Source organism: Typopeltis vanoorti, chromosome 15 (assembly GCF_054136105.1).
Source record: "Typopeltis vanoorti isolate ZY-2024b chromosome 15, IOZ_Tvanoo_1.0, whole genome shotgun sequence".
NCBI classification, from domain to species: Eukaryota; Metazoa; Arthropoda; class Arachnida; order Uropygi; family Thelyphonidae; genus Typopeltis; species Typopeltis vanoorti.
The window spans coordinates 19,963,073-19,987,287 of NC_143563.1; the positions used below are offsets into that span (position 1 = coordinate 19,963,073).

Genomic DNA, 24,215 nt, shown 5'->3' on the forward strand with positions numbered 1-24,215 from the left:
TTAATCAGAAAAGTACTTATCTACACAAAAATTCACTAGTTATGTTCAGCTACCACCACAAGTGCGTAAATTGTGTGTACTGCATGAAGCGTGATGACGCAGAGTCCAGGCAACAGAGGCGGTGGGTAATGCAGCGATCATAGTGGTCACTTTTGGAACTAATTTTGGCGGGAGCGACACAGGCCATGAAATGGCGACACACTTTTTACCAACCAAATACGATAATAAAATCTACGTTCTGTCTTATTTCCCCAAAACTTTTGTATTGAAACTAAATTGTTTGGTAATATTAAATAATTAGACATTATTAAACATTAGCTTTAATTATTAAAATATCATTTTTGGTAAATCATTATTATTTCATTAAATTTCACTTTATTATTTTACTTGAACCCACAGAACATCAACCACCACTTCCCTTAATGCACACCTCCAAAACATCCTCCGATGGGACTCAGATAACCTCGTCAACTTCAACACTAGTAAAACCCAGTTCTATCTTATTTTCCACAAAAAAAGAACCATTTTCCCCCAGTATTATTTTTGATAAGACTCAAATCCCCAGACGAGATGAAATTTCTCTTCTCGGAATTACCATGACACCAGGCCTCTCCTGGCATAAACACATCACAACCATTGCATCCTCAGTTTCCAAAAAACTAGGCTTTCTTTTTCGCTCAAGACGTTACTACACTTCAAAACAGCTGTTAATCTTATACAGATTGCAAATCCTCCCAGCTATCGAATACTGTTCTCACATTTGAAGTGAGGCTCCTAAAAGCTCCCTCAAAATGCTTGACTCAATAATACAGAGGAGAGCAATTAGACTGATAAATGACCCATCTCTTACCGACTCACTCCCCCCACTTTCACATAGACGTTTGGTCTCTGCAATTTGTATATTCTACAAATATTTTCATGGAAAATGCTCATCTGAAACAACATTAATAATTCCCCTCACTCTGTATTAAACCCATTAGAACACGTACAGCCACCTCCCAACATCCCTTCACAGTACACCTTGAAACCCACAGAACAAGTTTCTTTTCCTCCTCCTTCGTCCCTGCTACTGCTGTTCTGTGGAACAGTCTTCCCCCCTGAGGTATTTCCCAAGGAATACAATATACAGGCTTTCAAATCGAATGTTAACAAGTTCCTCCTTTCTCATCCCACTACCCATATACGGTACTAAAGTACCATAGGTTGACCAGCTAACCTCTCGTATAAGGGCCCAACATAAAAAAAAAAAAAATTAAAAATATATGGAGAACTTGTTATTATTTCGCCATTACTATTATTTAATATGCAATATATATATATATATATATATTTTTTTTTTTAAAAAAAAAAGAAGTTTGTTTACGTAACTTCGTGCGTACAAAGTTATTAAGTTACTAAATTTTTAATATTTATTATTATGATTAATATTAATTGTTTTCCATAATAAAATCCTAAATCATTCATTTCAGCTTTTACACATTATCTATAATGGCTTGCGCCATTTATTTGAATTTGTTTATTTCTTCGTTGCGCTGAAAAGTTTTGCCACAGAGTGTCGCTCGTGTTTCCCGTTATTCTGGGATACGCCTTATTTTTAATACGGTTGTGAAAATTGGATAACCGCTGTAAACAGACAAGTTTTTTTGCTACTCTCATGCCGATTTTAATTACTTAGTAGATCTGTTGAGGACAAACTTTACTGATTGCAAATATTTCTTCTGAAATGTAAGTAGCTTATGTACTTTCAATATATTTAGTTTTATTTGATTCTTACTTGCAGGATAAACACGTATACATGAAGAAATCGTTGCAGTTTCACACAGTAAATTTCGCATTTTCATGGTTGTGACAAATTCATCACAGTAAAGCTGGACAGCATATCATTATTGTTGTCTTATATCATTAGTCGGAAGTGACGTCAAACGTACTTCTATAGGCCTTTGACCTTCTCTGGCGACGCTTTTCTGACTTTTCACAGAAAAACTATTGGATGAGTTCATCACTTTTCACCAGCGCTTTAACAGCTGATTTCCAAGCAAGTTAAAGGAATTTCATGTTAGGACGTCTCATTGATCGTTTCCTGGTTTTGAAGAGCGCGTTGGGCAAATACTGCGCTAACACGTGACCATCTTATGTTTGATCCGATGACGTAACCATGCAACAGTGCACTAGCTAGGTAACAAAATACTACATAATAATATAATATAAAATTAAAAAAATCTAAAATAAATAAATGCCGAAAAACACATCACATAATACACATAAAACGGTAATAAAAATAATAGAGCAAGATTTTGCATAGCGATACTTTTTAAATCCTTGAAATCTTCCATACTTTTACAATTCTAATAAACAGAACTACCAATCCAGATTTTCTTCTTCTTCTTCTTCTTTTTTTTTTTTTTTAAACTTAAAATTACAATCATTATTCTAATACTTACACGATATTACTAACTTCTAATACTTATACGACTTTGTCCATTTTTCTTATGGCAAATAAATGTAAAGCTTCGTAAGTATTTTCAAGCTATATGACTTCTAGTTTTGTTGTTGTTGTTGTTGTTGTTGTTGTCGTTGTTATTGAGCCTTCGTAGCTTAGTCGGTATAGACGAAGCCCTTTGGTTGGAAAGACCTGGGTTCGATTTCCATCTATGACATGAGGAACCTTTATGTGGTCTCTTTCGACTAAAGTTAACCTGTCTCATATGAAGGTAGCCGGATTTTTCTTCCGGTAGCTCTGGTTTTTCATAATCAGAAACGGCAACCCGGTCCCGTGAACACATACGGCTACAGTCATAAATACTTACGACATGGAAGTCAATGGGAAACCACCTTGCTTCATAATCATCTCCTTGGTATTGTAGCATATTTGCTATCACACCAGCCATAAAGCTGAAGGGAATATCACATGACATTCTTCTTCTTCTTCTTCTTCTTTTTCTTCTTATTATTATCATGGAGTCCTAGAGTCCTAGTACTCATTACAGGATGTATACATCAGTGTCTATGCTAAACTAGCTCCCCTGAATCTCATTTGTAGAGAGTCCACTCAGTGTTCTATAGTAATCAAATTAGTTTTCCTCTATCGTATACTGAAAATTTTTCTCAGCATCGGCCCTATGCTGAGAGTAATGTATATTTCTTTATATCCAATCTTTTCTTCCTATTAAGCAAGTTTTGCAACGTACAGACCTTGGATATTTTATATCCAAGGTTTGAATCAGTTTCCGAGTTAGTCGATCTCTGGCACAGGCAAGCGGGTTTTTTTCTCCCGGAAACTCGGGTTTTTCTTCCCGTAAACTCAAGAAAATCGACCGTAGAACCCATATTATTTCAGACATTAAATATATTGTGTTAAGATTAGGGACCATGAGATGGCGGCACTTGTGCCGTCTCTCTTCACTGCGTACCACTTAATTAGTGATAGCCTTGGGCCAGCTATCTCTGATTGGCTGCCAGTGGAGATCGAATCTCTCCCATTCTGTTTAAGTGACCATACCACCTGAGATCAGCTCTGATAACAAATTACTGGATGCTAAAATTGTCAAGGTGTTTCCTAATATCCTCAATTTTAATATGATATTGCTACTGATGACATCTGTTCACGCTTCTAATCTTTCTCAGGACGCTCATTTCTGCAGTCTTTAGTCTTTGGTCAAGTGTTGTATTTCTAACCTAGCTCTCAGATCTATAATTTAAAATTGGTTTGAACTTCTGTATATAAATAATTTAGTGTTTTCACTAATTCCTATCTTATTCCGTATACATTTATTCATTTGACTTCCTACCATTCCAGCTTTGTTGATTCTGTTGTCTATTTCCATATTAAATTTACCATCGTCACTAAATATCGTGCCTAAGCAGCTAAAATGTTTTACTTGTTCCATAGGTTCTCCATTCATGACGCAGTTGATATTTTCAATGTTTCTGACTATTTTCATTGTCTTTGTATTGTTATTGCTGACCTTCATACCATATGTATTACAAAAAAAATCTCCTAACGCCTTTTTATTCCCTAATAGGGAGTAGGCGAGGCCTTTATACCCTATCTAGCTTTTGGAGACTGAGTGGGCAGTTCAATCTCCACCGGTAGCCAATCAGAGATAGCTGGCCCATGTCTATCACTAATTATAGCAGCCACCGATGAAGAGGCTGGCAAACAAGTGCTGCCATCTCTTGGTACCTAACCCTAACAAGATATGTCACTGGCTGAAATAATGTGGGTACTACGGTCGATTTTCTTGAGTTTATAGGACGAAAAACCCGAGTTTCCGGGAGGAAAAACCCGCTTGCCCATGCCAGAGATCGACTAACTCGGGAACCGGTTGAAGATAGGCTTAGAAAAAGTTCCTCCAGTCAGCGACTAGACTAGAACCTAGGTCTAACTTCAAGCGGCCAAGCGCAGAGGACGCAAGCGCCACTTCCACTGAGCTACACAGGCATTTATTTATTACAATAGTTATTCAATTTGGTATCCGGAGAGTTCATCGAAAAGGCAATTCATCGAACGACAATTCGTCACAAATGCAATTCATCGAAAAAACAGTTCACCGAAAATTTAAAATTTTAGAAAATGTTATGAGAAAATTGATCCATTTAGAACAAAACTTGAACCCTGAATAAGGAGATTACAATGCTACTTTCATAGGGAAAAATTATAGAACAATATGGTTTCTTATAGTCTTTCTTGTCCGATAACTGTTTCATGTCTGTTCATGGGACTGATTTGCCTGTTTCCAGGAGGAAAAGCCCAGCCATATCTATATTATGCTTGCTAACTTACCTTTAGCAGAACAGGACTGATAAAGATTATGCGCGTCGTAAATAGGATTCCAACTACCCAGGTCTTTATAACTAAACTGCTTCGTTTTTTCCGACTGAACTATGCTGGCCTCATTATTATTATTGTTGCTAGTAGTAACATGCGACTTCAATACAGCAATTATTATGGGATGAATTTTACTCAGATTCGCTATTTGAAACTTTTAAAAGAAAATGTCGAACCGTTCTAGTTTTCAGTTCAACTATATTCGGGGCGACAAAGAAATAATGTGTCCAAATTATGTACTGTGTTACAAAAACTCTCTGACTTAAATGACTTAGTAGAAGTTGTTGGTACAAGAAGCTGTCTGCATGGTTCAGTTTTTGTTCTAAATGGATTACGTTTATCATAACATTATCGAAAATTTAAAATATTCGGTGAATTCTTTTTCGATGAATTGCATTTTCAACGAATTGTCTTTCGACGAATTGTTCATTCGTTGAATTGCCTTCTCGACGAATTGTCTTTCGATGAATTCGCTTTTCGATGAATTTTCCTGTAACCATTCAATTTAGTAAGAGAATCTTGCAGACTGGTGGCGGATTTATTTAGACGTATAACATCATCTGCATAAAGCAAAGAGCCGATATTATCATTTCCCCATCCGATACCAGGTTTAATACCCCTTTCCTTCATAATGTGATCCATATAGAAAATGAATAACAGAGGGAATAATGTACATCCTTATTTAACACCAGATTTAACATTAAACCATCTTCCCGTATTTCCTTCAATTCTAACTGCTGACTCACAACTCAAATAAAGACTAAGTATTGCTTGATATAATACCCCATTGACACCATACAATTGTAGCGTATTGAATAGCTTCTCTCTTGGCACCTTTTCATATGCCTTTTCCAGATCTACAAAACTTAAACACAGATCTTTCTTATATTCCCACAATTTCTCATTTATTTATCGAAAGTGGAAATCTGATCCTGACACCTTCTATTTGGCCAGAATCCAGCTTAGTCTTCAACAAGCTTCCCTTCCACAATCATTCTGAACCGTTTCTCAAGTATGCTTGCATAGATCTTGCCAGGAACACACTAAGGGAAATACCTCTGTAAAAATTCTCACATTCAGTTTTATTTTCCTTTATGACAGCTCTACTCCAGTCATCTGGAATTCATCCCTCTGTCCAGGCCTTCTGAACTATGCAGAGCAGCCACTGCAGAACTTTTAAACCTCAATACTTAAGCATTTCTGGTCGAATATCATCTACTCCTGCTGCCTTTCCACATTTCAGGCTTTTGACTTTTGATGGCATTTTTTCTATTTCAAGTATGTATATATATATATACACACACACACACACACACACACACACACACACACATATATATATATATATATATTTTATCCACACATATATATATATACATATATATATATATATGTGTGTGTGTGTGTGTGTGTGCGCGCGTGCGTGCGTGCGTGTATGTATTCCTGATTGCAATACCTTTTTGAGTGTTTTTTGTACCACTGTAATATCACTGCTTGTCTCATTTAGCAATGTTTTGAAGTTATTACTTCATATTTCAAGGATATCTTTTTCTCCAGTTTTCATCTCTCCTTTATCATCTCTAATTCTTTTTACAGTACTCTTTACTCCATTTCTGAGCATTTTTACAAAGGCTTCAGAATATTTTGTCATCTTCCTGATATTAATTTCTATGTTCTTATCAAAGTTTTCAGATGACATTTGTTCAGCTAGTTGTACACAGTGTTTAGCCTTCTTACGTTTCTCTCTGTATTCTCTAGAAGCACAAGCTGACTTATTTGCCAGGAACATTTTATATGCTTTATTCTTTTCCATCACTGTCTCTTTAGCTTCATGTGTCTACCAGGGAGTTCTGATTTTTCTATCCTTGCAGACAACCTCACCACATGCCTCTCTGGCTGAATCAATCAGGGTTTTCTTCAAGGTTTGCCACTGAATCTCCAACTTTGGTTTCTATTCTCAAACTCTTTCATTTTTTCTTGAATAATGTTTGTGTATTTTAGTCTACAGTTCACATCTGAGAGCTATTCAACTTTTAATTGCTTTACAACTTTCTTACATGTTATTCTTTTTAATATGAAATTCAATTTTATCCTGCTCAAGACTAAATAGTGATCGCTTCCAATTTCAAATCCTCTGTACACTCTGGTGTCCTGCACCAGGGAGAAAACATCACTGTCAGCAATAAAATAGTCAATGAGACTTTTCCTATTCCTTGACTCTTCTCTTCCTGAGGATTTATGCATATTTCTGTTGGTACATTTTGCTAGTAAAGCCAGTCCATGTTCTAAGTAAAAATCCAACAGATATTTGCCATTATTATTAGCTTTGTTTTTTCTCCAAATTTTCCAAAAACATTTTTGTATGTCTGACAGTCATTCCCTACTCTGGTATTTAGATCCTCAATGAGAACCAACTTTTCATTTTTAATTATGTCAGTTGCTTTCTCTAAATTCTCAAAAAATTTCTCCACTTCTACCTTAGTAGTGCCTTTCCACATGTGCCTAAGGTCTTTGCCTCGCCTAGGAAAAATAAGTCTCATTGTTCAGTTCCATACTGATATTTGCCTATATCACTCTACTTGATATTGTCTGCCATTCAAGAAGATTAGCCTCGTATTTAGTATTGGACACAATAGCTACTCCTTTTCCTTGATTGTCATTGCCTGAACATAACATTTTGTATTTATTGCTGAGAAAATTTCACTAAGTTTTGTCTTTTTTTTTTTCAGTCACCTCTATTATGTCGATTTGATACTTATCCAATTCCTTAGATAGCGCCATTTCTTTGCCATTCAGGCTTCTTATGTTGATAGTACCTATCTTGAGCTCTGGTGATGTTGAGTTGCTGTGTATTTTAGGATTTGTTCCAGTAGCTAAATTTTCGTTGTTGGCGCTGGTTACTTCCGAAAACAAGGGGCCTAGTTTAACTGGCAACGCTCAAGCCGGCATAAAATTCTGTCATGTTGTACCATCATTTTATATTGTAGTTTAAGCCAATACAATTTGGTCGGCAAATCCCAAATTGCCAGACCATCCTCGTTCGTTCATTTTCCAGGTAGACACCTAACAGGGTGCACCAGGAGAAGGAGAGGATTGGATATTAGGTCAGAAGGCCTCTTGTCGGTTGTCCGCATTCCTATAAAGTCTATGTGGAGGGTGGAGGTATGCTCTCAGTTGTATAGCTTTTACTCTTAAACATCTCTATATTTCATATTTATATTTTATTTTTATATTTATATTTTCCGTATTGTTTTCTCAGAAGTGTTTGAACAGAATTCTTGAAACATCTATGGTACCACTAATGTTTTAGGACATACTACAACCACTATATACAGATCATAAAATAAATGAAATTATTTTATGATCTGTATATAGCGGTTGTAGTATTTAATCAATTAGTAATTGATCGCATTCCAAAGACCTTCGTGGGTGAGATCCACATAAAATAAAACGACTGTAGTCGAGAAAAAATTAGTGAAATTACTCTGGAATGCTACTTAGAAATTAAATTTTATTTATTAAATAAAGAAAAGACTTGTTAAAAAAAGGCAATTTTTAACAACTGCCCATCATCGAATCATATTCCAGCAGTTGGTAACTTCTCGAATCAATCTAACATATCACGTTTATTTAAACTTCAGTTTCGATTTAGAAAGTAGTTTAGTAGTTCCATGGGACTATCAGAAAAGGCTGAATAAAATACAAAAATAAATAAATATCACCGTATCTTAGAGTCGCTTGGAAATGTTAAACTGCTTTCTAAGTAATCAGTATACTCGTAATAATCCGAAGTTATAATGATTTACCAGACCGTCGCTAATACGATCTTTCAATACGATTAACACTTAATCTCATTCACTTCGGATACTTCTGTAAAGAATTATTTTTTCTGCCAAAAATGACAACTTCAATCACAGTGCCTTCTCCTATACCTATTCAAGCCCACATTTGCTAATTCCCACTTACAGATAAAGATAACCAGTACAAAGTGCAGTAATATGTCAATCTTTTGTGAGTTTCTTTCCTTCCTCATATTCACTTTGCTTCTCTTATGTCAGCTCTCAAAACGCGAGCTGATATTGATTATATATTATTATATAATCAACCAAACCACACAATGTCCCTTGGTTATAGTAAATCGCTCTATTGCTAAAAATAAACACATCATGAAAAATGCACCCATATCTTTTTTGTTTTGCGGGGGGGGAGGGAGGAAATCTGAGTTCGAATCCTGTCAATGACAAAAAAATTTTAGAGATCTGTCAATAACACAAAAAATCTTAATACTTACTCTCTGAATGTTAATATAGTGTTTTTTTTTCTCATATGGGGGTGTGTAAGGGATTTTCTTCGCGGAAATTCGCGAAGAAAATTCTGCATTTATTCTGCCGCAGATTACAATCCGTGAAAGAGATGATTTAGTGGGTGGATTTACTGACATATACTTACCGAAAACTATCATTATAAGACGCCAAATTGTGGACCATAATTAGCCATTTCAATGGAATGATTATGGAACGTTTAGTATGTAAACGCTATGAAATCGAAGCTTCAAAGTCGACAGCTATAAAGGATTGTTTATCTGCTTCTCAGGAGATAAACACTTGGTTGGGAGACAAATAGGCTTCTTTGACATTTAACCCATCATGTGATGGGTGGGACAACTTTTCGATCAGGATATCAGAAACCAAAGTTTAACTCCACTCAGGTACTGCATATTTTTCTTAGCTATCACATGCGACGCATTTTCACAGCTTTACCTTTCATTTTAAGTAGAGATAAATAATTTGTCCTAGGAGAATATAATTTATGCACCAAACTTGTTTAATTTACATACCTCGAAGAGCTCTACTAACTCCATACGTTCATGTTTTCATTTCATAGTTACATGTAGCCATCATATAATGGAGTTCTGTAGAACACGTGCTTGATTAGTAGTTTAGTAATTTAAGTATGTGACCCAACTGAGGTTGTCTCATAACAGTCCTAACACACATTCTGTCAATCTTTGGATGGGATAGAATGAAACCTGTATTCAAGTTTCCAAAATGGTGGTGGTTATAATTTATATAAGAAATAATATACAAGTTAAATTCAGTTCATTACAGGAAATATTGAAAAATATTTCCTGACTGCATGACAAATACTGATTGCATACTGAAAAAAAAAAAAAAAAAAAAAAGCAACCAACTCCATCACATATATTGTGCAAATAAATATCCCTATACAGGAATGAAAAAGGCCTCAGATAAGGCCTTTTTCATTCCCGTATAGGGAGTAAGCGTGGCCGTTTTAGCCCTGTCTAACTTTTATAGACTGAGGGGGGGGGGAGTTCAATATTTACTAGTAGCCAATCAAAGAGAGCTGGAACAAGGCTAATTAAGCGGCACGAAGTGAAAGGACGGCTCAACAAGTGTCGCCATCTCGTGATCCCTAACCTTAACACAATATATTTAATGTCTGAAATAGTGTCAGTTCTACTGTCGATTTTCTTGAGTTTTCTGGGACGAAAAACCGCTTGCCCGTGCCGGAGATCGACGAAATCGGGAACCGGTCGAAAAAAGGCTTAGAAAAATTTCCTCCAGTCGCCTACTAGATTTGAAACCAAGTCTTCCTTTGTGCAGTCGTGCGCCGTGGTATAGAAACGCCACATCCACTGACCTGCACAGGCTCCAAATAAAATATTTGAGCTTTAACTTCAGTGATTTCAATTCCCACTTTCTACCTTTAAAAGAATGGCTCTTATTCCAGTTGAAAGTTCATTGACCATTCTGCTGGAATCGATGCAAAGGCATCCTTTGCCAAAATAAGGAAAATCAAAGCCTTTAGACAATTGTGAAGATGATTATACTCTTCATGAGACCGATACAGTTGATCAGAGATTATAATGCATGTTAATTATACTGCAGGTTTTGTGTCTTCTAGGCAATTAGAATTATGTCGTATTCTAATACATGAACCATTCGTCATTTTCGATCTTTTATTGACTTCCATTAAATCCTTTTAAAAATTTCCAACGCCAATTATATTATTTTCTTTAGGAAGTATTCGGAAAGCTTTAAATCCTAACTTTTGAAAATCAATAGGCATCCCATCCTCACCTTTAGTTGTCGCTGGTGCATGGATGCTGATGATTTGTAGAATTTGAGTACGAGATTGCAAAAGGCATCTGCTGTCATCTTGTATCCCATACTAGTGTGATTGTCTGAAATCATGTCAAATATTTGGTTTGTTTTCCTGAATTGGATTATGAAATAATAAATAAATCCGCTAACTCCTTTTATTCTCCTATAGGAAATAGGCGAGGCCGTTGTAGCACTATCTAATTTCTGGGAGACTGGGGGAAAAGTTCGAACTCCACCGTTAAACAACCAGAAAAAGGGGGTTGAAGACTATCCCACTAATTATAAATGGCATACAATGAAGAGATGGCTGTCAAATGCTGTCATCTCGTGCGATCTAATCCCCAAACCATATTTTTATTATGAGAAATACTGTGGGTTCTAAGGTCTACATTCGTGAGTTTACATGACGAAAAACCCAAATTTCCAGGAGAAGAACTCCTGTTTTCCATGCTACAGACGGACTCACTCGGCACCTGATAGAGAAAAGACTTTGAAAAAGTTCCTCTTTCTGCCACTAGAATTGAACCTAAATTTTACATCTAGCTCTGTTATTATTGTTATCGATTTTTTTCTTTTTATCGGAGCATTTCTCCTAATTAGACTCTGAAGCAATTTTATCATGAAAATATTTATTATTGCGATTCAACTATATAAGTTCATTTCCCATATTTACTAAAAAAAATGCCAAGGCTGTCAACATCTCGATCAAACATTGAAAATTTCGAAATACCAATGACAACCGATTCGAAATTATCTAACTGGTTTTGAGCGCCTCCGTGGTACGTGGTACGTGGTACGAAGAGCGCAATGTACGATGGTACATTGCGCTCTTCCATTGGAATAGGCCTAAGTTCGATTCTCGTCGCGACGGTAGGAATCTTTATCTGGTCTATTTCAATCGAAGGTGAGTTAACCGATCTCATACGGAGGTAGCAGGGTTTTTTCTCTCGGAAATTCGTGTTTTTCATCCCGCATACAAAAAAATCGGCCCTTCAGAACACACGCAATTTACAGACAAAAAATACTAGTTGTGGTGGTGTTGGATGTGGGCGGTAGATGGCGTTGATGGAGATGATTCGTAGTAGAGGTTAGGTGTTGAGACAGTTGTAGGTGTCCTCCCGCGATGAGTCTTCTGACTCCTTGGAGGTATCAGGAATAATAATAATAATAATTACTATCTCCAGTTTTGCTTTAACTACATACTTAGAATGAGGATTACAGGTGAAGAAGTAACAATACACTAAGTTTGGACGAAATGAAAATAAACTCATGACATCAAAACATTATGACTAACCAGCTTATTTCCTGTTAACCACACTGCATTATTGACCGATTTTAATATCATAATTGTTGTAGACGATAATGGTTTAGTATTTTGAAGCCATTTATTTAAATACTAGGATACAATAAAAAGTTTCATTAACAACCAAATTTTGTAATGAACTTAAGTTGCGTGCTAATATATAATCATTATACATTAGTAAACATTGGCTTTAATTTTAAAAGCATTATTATTAATGAATCATTATAATTTCACTAAATATGGAGAACTTACTACTGTATTATTTTACCGTTACTGTTATTTAATATATTAAGAGAAAAAAAAAAGTTTTTCTATGTAACTTTGTCCGTACAAAGCTATTAAGTTATTAAATTTTTAATATTTATTATTATGATTATGATTATTAATATTTAAACAATAATATTTTTTCCATAATAAATTTCTAATTAAATCGTTTAAGCATTTACACATAATCCATAATAACTTGCGCAATTCATTCGAATTTCTTTAGCGCAAATGTTGAGCAACTTTAGCCGCAGAGTGTCGCTCGTGTTTCCCGATATTCTCAGAAACGCCTCGTTTTTAATAATGGGTACTTGGGAGCGCGGCTGTATACTGAAAAGTTTTCGCTACTCGCATGTTGGTTTTAATTATTAAGTAGACCTGTTCATGAGAAATTGCTGATTGCCAATAATTCTTCTGAAATGTAAGTACCTTATGTACCTTTAATATAGTTAGTTATATTTGTTCCTTACTCGGTTGCAGGATAAAAAATAAATTCGTAAATAAATAATTGTAGTTTCACAGAATAAATTTCGCATTTTCATTAGTGGTGACAAATTCACGACAGTAAAGCTAGACAACATCAACATTTTGTTAGTCTTTAATTGAAACATTGTTCGGAAGTGACGTCAAACGTACTTCTACATGCATTTGACCTTCTCTAGCGGCGTTTTCTGCCTTTTCACAGAAAAACTATTGGACGAGTTCTTAACTTTTCACAACGCTTTAACTACTGATTTTCAAGCATGTTAAAAGCCATTTCTTCTTAGCATGCCTCATTAATCGGTGTGGGCTTTTGAAAAGGTCGTGTTGGACAAACGTGTTTTCGCCTTGCGCTGCGCTAACACGTGACCAACTTATGTTTCATCGGTGGCGTAACCATGCGACAGTGCACGAGATAAATAACAAAATAGTAGATAAGACAAAAATATGAAAATAAAAATATCTAGAATAAATAAATGACAAAAAACACATCATATAATACAATCTTAAAAGAGAAATAATAATAATACTGCAAGATTTTCTATATCGCTACGTTTTTAATCCTTGAAAGCTTCTATCCTTGCCGGCTTGGCAAAATGTTACATAACCTCAAACTATTAAATCGCATCACGTTTCTGGTAAAGTGTGAGCAGTGAGCGCCTTTGCAATGTTTATGGTTTTGTGCGAAAAAAATATTGGCAGTTTTCATAGTTGATCTGGGATTCTGTTAGTAACATTAAAAGTAAGAAATCAGAAAACAGAATTACTATTATCTGATTAAAGGGGTATTTTATTTATTTGCAGTTACAGGCATGGTTATCGATTTTTTTTTTTATACTACACCACTGTAGTTTCAATTATATATACTGTATATATTATTTTATTATTTGAATGTAGTTGTATGGGCGAGTCGTCTCTTTATTATGCGAGGGTGGTCTAAAAAGTTTGAAAAAACGAATTTACAATTACATTTTTTTAACATAATCTCTCCCGTCCATTTGGTGGTTCTCAATAAGATCTGTAAAATACTCCTCTATAGCTGCAATCAGCTCTTGATTTAAAGAAAAACGCTGACCACAGGAAGAGTTTTAGTTTTGGAAAGAGATAGAAGTCAAAGGGAGCCAAATATGGGGAATAGGGTGGATGTTCCAACAATTCATAGTGCAGATCCCTTAATTTTCTCATTACCAAAACACATTTGAGAGCAGGTGCATAGTTTTCTGATGAAAAATGATTTTTTTTCTTTTTTCTCACGAATTTTTTCGTCTAGTCTGGTTAAAAGATCGGAATAATATTCCCCAGTTATTGTTTTACCCTTTTCAAGATAATTAATAAACAAAATGCCTTTAGCATCCCAAAACACTGATGCCACGACCTTTCTTGCTGATGGAACTGACTTCTTTGTCTTCTGTCGCTGAACAACCAACTTCTGTCGACTGTTTTGACTACTGTTTGGATTCTGGTGTGTAATGGTGAATCCACGTTTCATCCGTTGTAATAAATTGACTCACAAAATCAGTTTTATTCTTGTTAAAACGTTCCAAGCACTGTTCAGAGATTTTCATGCGAGTGCGTTTTTGATCTGCTGTGAGCAAACGCGGCACCCATCCTGCGCAAAGATTTTTTTGTTTGCAATTCTTCATGCAAAAGGGATACTTTTATTCTGTCAATAACAACGCTTTTGCATCAGACAGCTGGATAAAACAAACTACTTGATAGAATGAGGTGCAATTTCACGCGGATACTTGGGACAGATGTACCAACTTAGAAGAAAAAAAAAACCTTGCCGACAGTGCTGCCATTTATGGTCGAGACCACCCTCGTAAACTTCTCAGACCACCCTCGTAAACTCAAGAGCAAAAACATTATGATGTGATGAGATAAAGCCAAGGGAATAGCTTTGCACACATCTTATCATCGACTCCAATAGACCACAGAAACCGTACTGAAGTATTTTGTGCCAACAGAACAGAATAAAGGCTGGAGATCAGCTACGGAACACCGAAAGCAACCTGTGGTCGCTGGGTTCAAATGATCTCATAATCTTTGATGGAATTGACATCATGATAAGCCGGCGCACAGCGAAGCACCCAGAATATTTGGTTTTCCAATTCAGTCCACTCTTGCACAATGCCAACACTGAGACAGGGAGCATTATGTTACTGGAAGAGTCTGGATCCATCAGGCAACGTTGTCCCCATGAAGGGCAATATTTGGTCGAAATAATTCCCTCGTAAGAATTAGATTTTAAGCTGTGTTCAATAGAGGATGAGAGTACCTCATGTTTAAGATATTAAATATGAGTAGTTTACTATATCTGTTTTAACTGATCTTATTCTTTGACATCATTTCTGCATTGCTACTAATTATAAAGACATTTCGTTAATCATTATATTATATTTGTATTATGAATAATTATGAAGCTGGTTTTGAAGGACTAACAATAACTGTTGATTTTCGGGATCATTGTTATTTATAAATTTGAATGCTAAAATTTTTCCATCACTATTTATTATAATTTAAGAAGCGTTGATTCATTTAAATAACAGGATACGTCAAATATTGTAAATCGATTAAAAATCCTAAGTCACATAAGTTATTTTTCTTTTGTTTGTTTCAGCTGGCACTTTCATACCATCTGTCTCTCTCTCTCCTTACTTATCACCAGACCTTTTGGATTCCTGTATCATTATGTCTAATCTCCAGAGTACATCCAGATCTAAATCCCCTCTTTCCAGCCAGATAGCGGTGATTAACAACAACTTTGCTCTGAATCTGTACAAAAAGTTATCCTCAGAAAAAGGAAATATATTTTACTCACCGTTTAGTTTGTCCACAGCCATATCCATGTTGCTGTACGGAGCAAGAGGAAAGACTGCAGAAGAAATTAGAGAGGCAGTGGGTTACAATAGCGGCAATCTTAGAAATGAAGACATTCCCAAAGCGATTCAAGAGATATTGGATTTAATGCTATCAGCATCCACTGAAGAGTATGCTCTCCAAGTAGCCAATGCTGCATTTGTTCAAAAGGACTTCGATATTAATCCCGATTATTTGGAGGGACTGAAGAATTATTTCAAAGCTCTTGCAAGAAATGTCGACTTTCAGAAAGAAGGAGAGCGAACGAAAACTGAGATTAATTCATGGGTTGCAGAAAACACAAATCACAAAATTACTAATCTCGTGGACTCTCTGGATCCGGATACGGTTGCTATAATTATGAATGCGGTGTACTTCAAAGGTACGTGGAAGAAACAGTTCGATCCGGAAAAGAGCCGTGAGTGTCAATTTTATAATAATGGATTGGAGTCGTCACCCAAGAATGTAACCATGATGTGCATGGATTACCAGGTGTTTCCTTATGCCTTCATTGACGAACATAACTTGAGAGTATTAGAGCTTCCGTACAAAGGCGAAGATATTGTGATGAGGATTTTACTACCAGAAGAGATGGACGGTCTGCCTGAGCTAGAGGAACAACTCTCGGAAGAGCTTATGAATAAAATCAGCAGCAGTTTGAAGGAAGTAGAAGTGGAAACGATCGCGATTCCTAAATTTAAATTGGAATATTCAAAAGAAATGAAAGGAGTCTTTGAAGATATGCAAATGAGAAGTGTTTTTAATAGAAATGCCGATCTTAGGACAATCAGCGAAACTGGTAAAATTTGTGTTTCCTCAGTTATCCACAAGGCTTTCATTGAAGTAAACGAAGAAGGAAGCGAGGCAGCTGCAATCACAGAAATGCGAATTGTGCTCTGTTGCTATAATCCTCGCATTCCGAGGATCTATGCAAACCATCCATTCTTGTTTTTAATTGTGGACAAGAGAAATGAGATGATTCTTTTCTGTGGGAAAATTACCGAGATGTAGGAAACTAAGGCCTAAAATTTTTAACAGATTACTGGAAGAATAATAAGTTGTGCTTTCTTTGTTTCTTTCCTACATAGCGATGTATCAACTCGATGGTTCTTGAAATGTCTTGCAGCAGTGCTGTTAGTGAAACTCTGCTGATATCATTTTGTAATACATCATCAATGATTGATGAGAAATAAAGGAATTCTGTGAGCACATCACAGAATTCCTTTTTCGACGAATTGTTTTTTCTTTGAAATTTATTTTCTACTATTTGCTTAACTTTAGAGTGCTGTGTAATTTGATAAAAATGTTTTCGAAGATATATTATGTAATTCTTCATAAACGGTCTGCTCAGAAATGTTGGAAACAGTTTATATTTTGAAGTACGAAAAAAAATTATCATCCTATTAAGAAAAGCGACTGTGATTTGGTGTTTTTATTTTATTTTAATTTTTTTTTTTAGGAACTAAAAAATTATCCAAAGTAGACAGTGTTATAATGAACCTTTTGTTGACTGGAAACACTGCCTGTATTCTGTCCAGATTCTATTGGCAGTGGTGAATCAAAGTTTCTTCACTGGTGACCATGCACATAAATTAGAAGCTTGCTATTTTGCTTTCCTCTGAGATCAACATTGCCTTATAAAACATGGGCCCCCCCCCCCCCCCACCCCCCCCCCCCCCCACCCCCCCCCCCCCCCACCCCCCCCCCCCCCCACCCCCCCCCCCCCCCACCCCCCCCCCCCCCCACCCCCCCCCCCCCCCACCCCCCCCCCCCCCCACCCCCCCCCCCCCCCACCCCCCCCCCCCCCCACCCCCCCCCCCCCCCACCCCCCCCCCCCCCCACCCCCCCCCCCCCCCACCCCCCCCCCCCCCCACCCCCCCCCCCCCCCACCCCCCCCCCCCCCCACCCCCCCCCCCCCCCACCCCCCCCCCCCCCCACCCCCCCCCCCCCCCACCCCCCCCCCCCCCCACCCCCCCCCCCCCCCACCCCCCCCCCCCCCCACCCCCCCCCCCCCCCACCCCCCCCCCCCCCCACCCCCCCCCCCCCCCACCCCCCCCCCCCCCCACCCCCCCCCCCCCCCACCCCCCCCCCCCCCCACCCCCCCCCCCCCCCACCCCCCCCCCCCCCCACCCCCCCCCCCCCCCACCCATATGTTCCTAGGTTTCTGTTGTCGAACGGCAGTTTGTTTATCATGTCAGGTACGTAGAAGTTTCGGATGGCTTTGCCGTAGTGATTGTTGTACTTATATGTTATGTAGTTTGTTGACTGTGGTCTTGTTATTTGATATGTTGTTCTGGTTACTCTATATGTTGGGCAGTAGTAGTGTTTTAACATGACTGTGTAGTGGCGTAATTGTTTCACCTTAAATATTTTGTGGTTTGTCCATGCTTCCTGCATAAGGGTGGGTTGTTCCCAGAATATCAGTTTTATCATTTTATCTTGCAACCATTGTAGCCTGTTAAGTCTGTAGTCTGCGCAGAATGCGTATGATGTGATTGCATATCTTAAAATGTTTTCACATAATGCTTTATAGATTAGTATTTTTATGTGGGTTGGGGCAATGTCTTTTAATCTGTATAGTTTGCTTGCTATTATCCTAAGCTTGGTATGTAGGTAGTTTGTATGGCTATTCCAACTTTGATCTGCATCGAAGTGAAGTCCAAGGTAGCGTGTTGTTTTCACCTGTGTGATGGTTGTGATTTTAGGTTCTGCACTTTTTGTATAGGAGGATGAATTTTTGATAGTGAGATATTTAGTTTCTATGGGCAGGGTTTGGGGGTTTGTGAATATCATTAGCTTTCTTTTTCCAGGGTTTATATATATGCCGTTTTCGGTTAACCAGTTAGTGATTTGATTGATGTCGTGTTGCATATTTTTGTAAGCGATTTTTGTAGTGTTGTGAATGGATACTATGGCGGTGTCGTCTGCATACTGGAAGATTTTACTTTTTAGGGGGAGTTGGCTTATGTCGTGTGTGTATATGTTAAATAGAATGGGAGATAGGACAGCTCCTTGCGGTACTCCACAGGTTACATCTACCTCTTTGCTGTGTGCTGATCCTATACGTGTGATGTGCTTTCTGTTTTTCGTGTATGCTTTAAACCACTGCAGTAGACGACCTCCAATTCCGATATGGGTAAGTTTCGTTAACAAGGTTTTATGTGTTAGTTTGTCAAATGCTTTTGTTAGGTCAATGAATACCACTAATGTTATTCTGTTTTTATCCAATGCAGAGTTTATTAGATCTGTGAAATCTTCCAGGAGTGTTGCTGTTCCTTTATTTTTTTGAAAGCCATATTGTGTTTTGGGTATGATTTGAAATTTTTCAACGTATGTGGAGAGTTTCTGATGTACAATGCGCTCCATGATTTGGTTGATTACAGGCAGCGTGGCGATAGGTCTGTAATTGCTTATTATGTTTCTTTTTCCCTGTTTGTGTATGGGTGTGATTAATGCAGTCTTCAGTGTTTCAGGTATGTGTCCCGTTTCGAAGATTTTATTTAACAGTTTTTGTATAACTGGAAGTAGGTCGGTTAAGTGTTTCTTGATGTCTTTTGGTCTGATTCCGTCTATCCCCGGTCCTTTGTTAGGATTAATTTGTTGAATTGCCAGTGATAGTTCTTCTTTTGTTACTGTGGGGAACCACATCGCCTGGGTTGCTCGTGGACCTAGTGGAGAATGTTCGTGTGTGTGAGGAAAGGTTGTTTCTTGTAACTTTTGGACAGAGTTCACGAAGGGCTGATTAAAGTTGTTTGCCAACTGTTTGAGGGATTTGGGGTCGCAGGCAAAGCTGTGTTTTATTGTTTCTGTGGCAGTGGTTCTGTGTATATTGTCCAGCATTTCATTAATCAGGTGCCAGGTTTCCTTTATGTCGTTCTGTGCTGTTGTTTATTTGTTGCTGTAATAGTTTCTTTTTGCTGTTCTAATCTAGGTTGTTAGGAGATTCTGTTTTCTTTTGTATTCAGCTTTTAAAGCGATATTGTTCGGTGACTTCTTAAGTTGTTTCCATAGGGCATCTTTTCTTTGTATGTCTGTTAGTATGTTGTCTGTTATCCATGGATTTTGTTTCGTTTGGGGGCGTATTTTTATTTTTGTTAATGCTTTGTTGTATATTTTGTTAAATGCAAGTTTAAGATTATTATATACAGCTTCAGCAGAGTCTAAAGATGCTATCTGCATCCAGTCTGTTTTTCTGATTTCATCGTTCACTATTGCTTCGTTTACAATGCGATGATACTGTTTTGTAGTCTCAGTGATTTTTATGGGTTCTGGTTCAGTGTGTAACTGCAATGCTGTGAAATAATGGTCTGCTAGTTTGCATGTTATGACGGCTGCTGTGTGGCTGTTTGGAGGGGCCCTTATATTTATATGATCAATGCAGGTTGAGGTTGTTGTGTTTCCGACTATCTCTTCTCGTGTATACGACTGTATGGATGGGGTTATGTTATATGCCGATAATAGGTCTAGGTATTGTTCTGTGTTGTTATTTATGTTCCTAATGTTTATATTAATGTCTCCTATTATTACCAAGTATTTTGAGGTGCCTACTTTCGTGGCTGAAAGCCATCTGTTTAGTTCTTCTAGGAATTTTGGGGTGCTTAAGTTGGGTGATCTGTATATTGCGTTTAATATCAGGGAGTGTTCTTGTTTGATGTTTTTAATTTCGATGCATATGTTTTCTGCGTATTCTAATTTATAGTTTATTTCTGTTACTTCTAGTTTATGTTTGGTAAATATTATTATACCACCGCCTCGTTTTGTTTGTCTGCAGTGTTTGTGTTGTTGGAAGTGTGGCATTTGATAGGAGGATGCCTCTTCGTTTGTCGTAGATACTTCAGTCAGTATTAAAATGTCTATTTCGTCTATATCTTCCTTCAGATAAGCTTGCAGGGTCAGCCAGTATTTTTGAATGCTTCTGATGTTTGTGGAGAATAGATAGTCCTTTTTTGGGGATTGTCAGTTGTTTCCATTCTGATAGTGATTTAACAATAATAATAATAATAATAATAATAATAATAATAATTATTATTATTATTATTATTATTATTATTTGACTCCCAAAGATCTGCCTGCTTCCAACACAGCAACCAAATCAATAACAAATATACGTATATATAACCAGTATCACCCTCAGATAAGCTAATTACAAAGCTTCGAGGGTGCTGTTGAGTTACATCCCAGTAGCAGTATTTATCTAACATTATTCACTTAACATTCTGTAATGAACTTAACTGTAATGAATTCTAGTAGTAAACAGAAAATGTGATAGTAATACTTCTGTTATATATTTAAGTTTAAAATTATATATTTAATTTACAATTTAAATTTAAAAAAATTATTATTATGTGAACTGCAACATAAGTAATATTGTTTAACTTATTATAATAAACACGATTACTATGATTATTATTAATGGTAATAATAGACGCTTTTTACTCTTGTGTCAATGAGAAATTCTGCAAATGATAATGATATTAAGAGTAATTATAATTTTTACTGAACCATTTTGCAAGAAAAAGTTACATTGTTGCCTAAATACTAGTATATTCATGTAATTATTTGAGAGATCATAAACTATTATTATTAAAAAATATATATATATATTATGTATATTATATATTCAAAAATTCTGTATAATCTTTATAGTAAATAACGTCACTCAATATGTAAAAAAAAATTATTATTATTATTGTTATTATTTAAAAAATCATTTGGTACGTGCAAGTATTTGTTATGCACAATTGTATTCATAATAATCTTATTATAAATATTATATATGTAAAAAATAATTGTATGTAATTTATCTGAGAAATAATAAAAAAAAAATATAAAAAAATTATTATTGCAGGACAAGAGATCGTATTACAAGACAACACACCAACCTTCAAAAAAAAAGTAAAAAAAGCAAAAACAGAAAACAAATACCAATTTTTGTGGATTAGAGATGCCAAGATATTCTTGAGGAAGTCACAAACTTCAAAGCCGATACACATCAAAAGCTTAGAAGACAGAAACTCTGCCACGGTGAAAAAAAAAAAGTCTCCTAATTAGTTTTCACAAAGAAGACCACAATAAAAATGTATGTGAACCACCAAGACAGATACAATAACACCAGAACATACCGGCAATTTCACTTTGATCAGAGATCTTTAAGATCATTCAATTGACCTCCCAAACATCAGCCTAATTCCAACACAGCAAAGAAATCAATAAAAAATAAATAAAATAAATACATATACCTAACCGGTGTCATCCTCAAATATGCTCATTAAAAGCTTCGAGGATGCAAGCAGAAACATCTGATTTCACCGAGATCGACAAAAAAAAATAAATAAATATTTATCACATTGAAGTGTTGTAGTTACAGAGTTTAAAAACATTAATGTTGGTGTTGTACATGGAGAAAAATATACTAATAGAAAAAGGATAGAGGAAATCGTGCAGAATTTTTATAATGATCTCTATGCAACTAGGTGCCAAGTTTCAGAACCTATTATTCTAAAACAAAGCAATATACCAGATGTACTTCCATAAGAAATAGAACATGCCCTTAAGAAAATGAGTAAAGGTAAAGGCTCAGGACTCGATCATGTTAAGGCTGAAGAAATCCAACAAGGTGGACCAATTATTTTCAAAGAGTTGGCTGCCAGATTCACGTGGTACTTCAAAGAAAGAAAGATTCCAGAAGAATGGAAGACCTCAAAAAAAACATACTTCTACTCAAAAAAGGGAATAAGGAAGACATAAAGTACTATCTTCCAATCTGTCTACTCTCTCACTTATATAAAATAATGAACAGAATAATACTGAACAGAATCTAAAACACTCTCGAAGACAACTCCAGTAGAGAGCATGCAGGATTCAGAAGAGGCTTTCCCACAATAGATCATATCCAAGTCATTTCACAGCTAACAGAAAAATGCAGAGAATAACGAATCCCTGTATGTTTTCTCTTTATTGATTTTAAAAAAGCATTTGATACCATAGAACACAGTGCAGTCATTAGTGCCTTATTGGAAATAAATGTGGATCCTACTTACATCCACATGATAAAAGAAATTAACAAAAATCGGACCACATAAATAATACTATTTGATCAACCTATAAATATAGATATAAAGAGCCGGGTCCATCAAGGCGATATGATCTCTCCGAATATATTTACCAGCACTTTAGAATATATTGAGAAAAAAATAGACCTAAATGGAGGAATAAGCATAGATGGTTAAAAACTACAAATCCTTATGTTTGCCGATGATCTGGTACTGATATCCCACAACCCAAAAGATCTAGAAGAAATGGGTGATAAAATATACACAAACAGCAGTAAGATAGACTTAGAAATGAATCTAGAAAATACAAAATGGATCACAATGGAACACAATGACAGTCACCAATGTATTGATATCATCCCTATAGAACAAGTTGACACCTACAATTACTTAGGACAGACAGTAAAAATGAATAATTGTTTATCTGATGAACTAGCAAAAAGAAAGAAAGCTGCATAGCAAACATTCAACAGACTAAAAGAAACATTTACTGATCCAAATCTTGATATCTCTGCAAAGGCAAAACTATTCAGTAGTGACATTCTTCCATCACTCACATATGGATCAGAAACATGGAACACGACAAGAAAAGAAAAAAAAAACTATCAGAATAACTCAGCGTGCAATAGAACGCAGGATTTGTAACATCAGCAAAAATGCACATGTTAGGAACAACGGAACTAAGAAAGAGATCAGGCATAAAAGGTGTGGTAACTGCAGTATATGAAAGCAAGATGAGATGGGCAGGTCACATAGCCAGACTCAGGGATAACAGATGGACATATAGAATACTCAACTGGAAACCAAGAATAAAGACAAGACCACCTACAAGATTGGAAGAACCAATAGTGAAATCTATGGGTATAACATGGAAGAGAGATGATCAAGATAGAGATCGTTGGAGGCATCTTTGTGGCGTGCACTCATGGAGAAATCCTAAGAGAAACACAGCTCCATCAAGGTAATTGAAATGTATAAGCACAATTAAAACTTCTCTACAAACCGCGTTGTTGCTATAGTAACGGTTTGCTTTTATTTATTGAAATGTATAAATATAATTAAGTTCTGGGCAAGTCACTTGTTGCTGTAGTAACAGTTTTTAGAATCATGAAACGATTCAACATATTTGTATTATTTGAACTGTATGAATACAAATATGTAGAATAATTTTATGAAAGTCTTATAATATAATATTTTCCCTGCGCAGAATGATAAACATATAAAATGTGTTATATTATTGTAAATGACCTAAATTGAATTCTTTTGTATTATTTCTTTATTAAGTATTACTAAAGCATAGTTCC

At 36.3% G+C, this 24,215-nt stretch overlaps 1 pseudogene across 2 annotated transcripts; it reads left to right on the forward strand.

The window, feature by feature from the left end:
* Window positions 1–1,587: 1,587 nt before the first annotated feature.
* On the forward strand, window positions 1,588–17,502 carry LOC150098446 (intracellular coagulation inhibitor 2 pseudogene; annotated as a pseudogene). Of its 2 annotated transcripts, none has more exons than XR_016549474.1 (2): window positions 1,588–1,725; window positions 15,621–17,502. The product of XR_016549474.1 is annotated as an intracellular coagulation inhibitor 2 pseudogene, transcript variant X1 (transcript). The 2 variants fall into 2 exon arrangements; XR_016549475.1 differs by lacking the exon at window positions 1,588–1,725 and adding an exon at window positions 12,802–12,941.
* The last annotated feature ends 6,713 nt before the right edge of the window (window positions 17,503–24,215 follow it).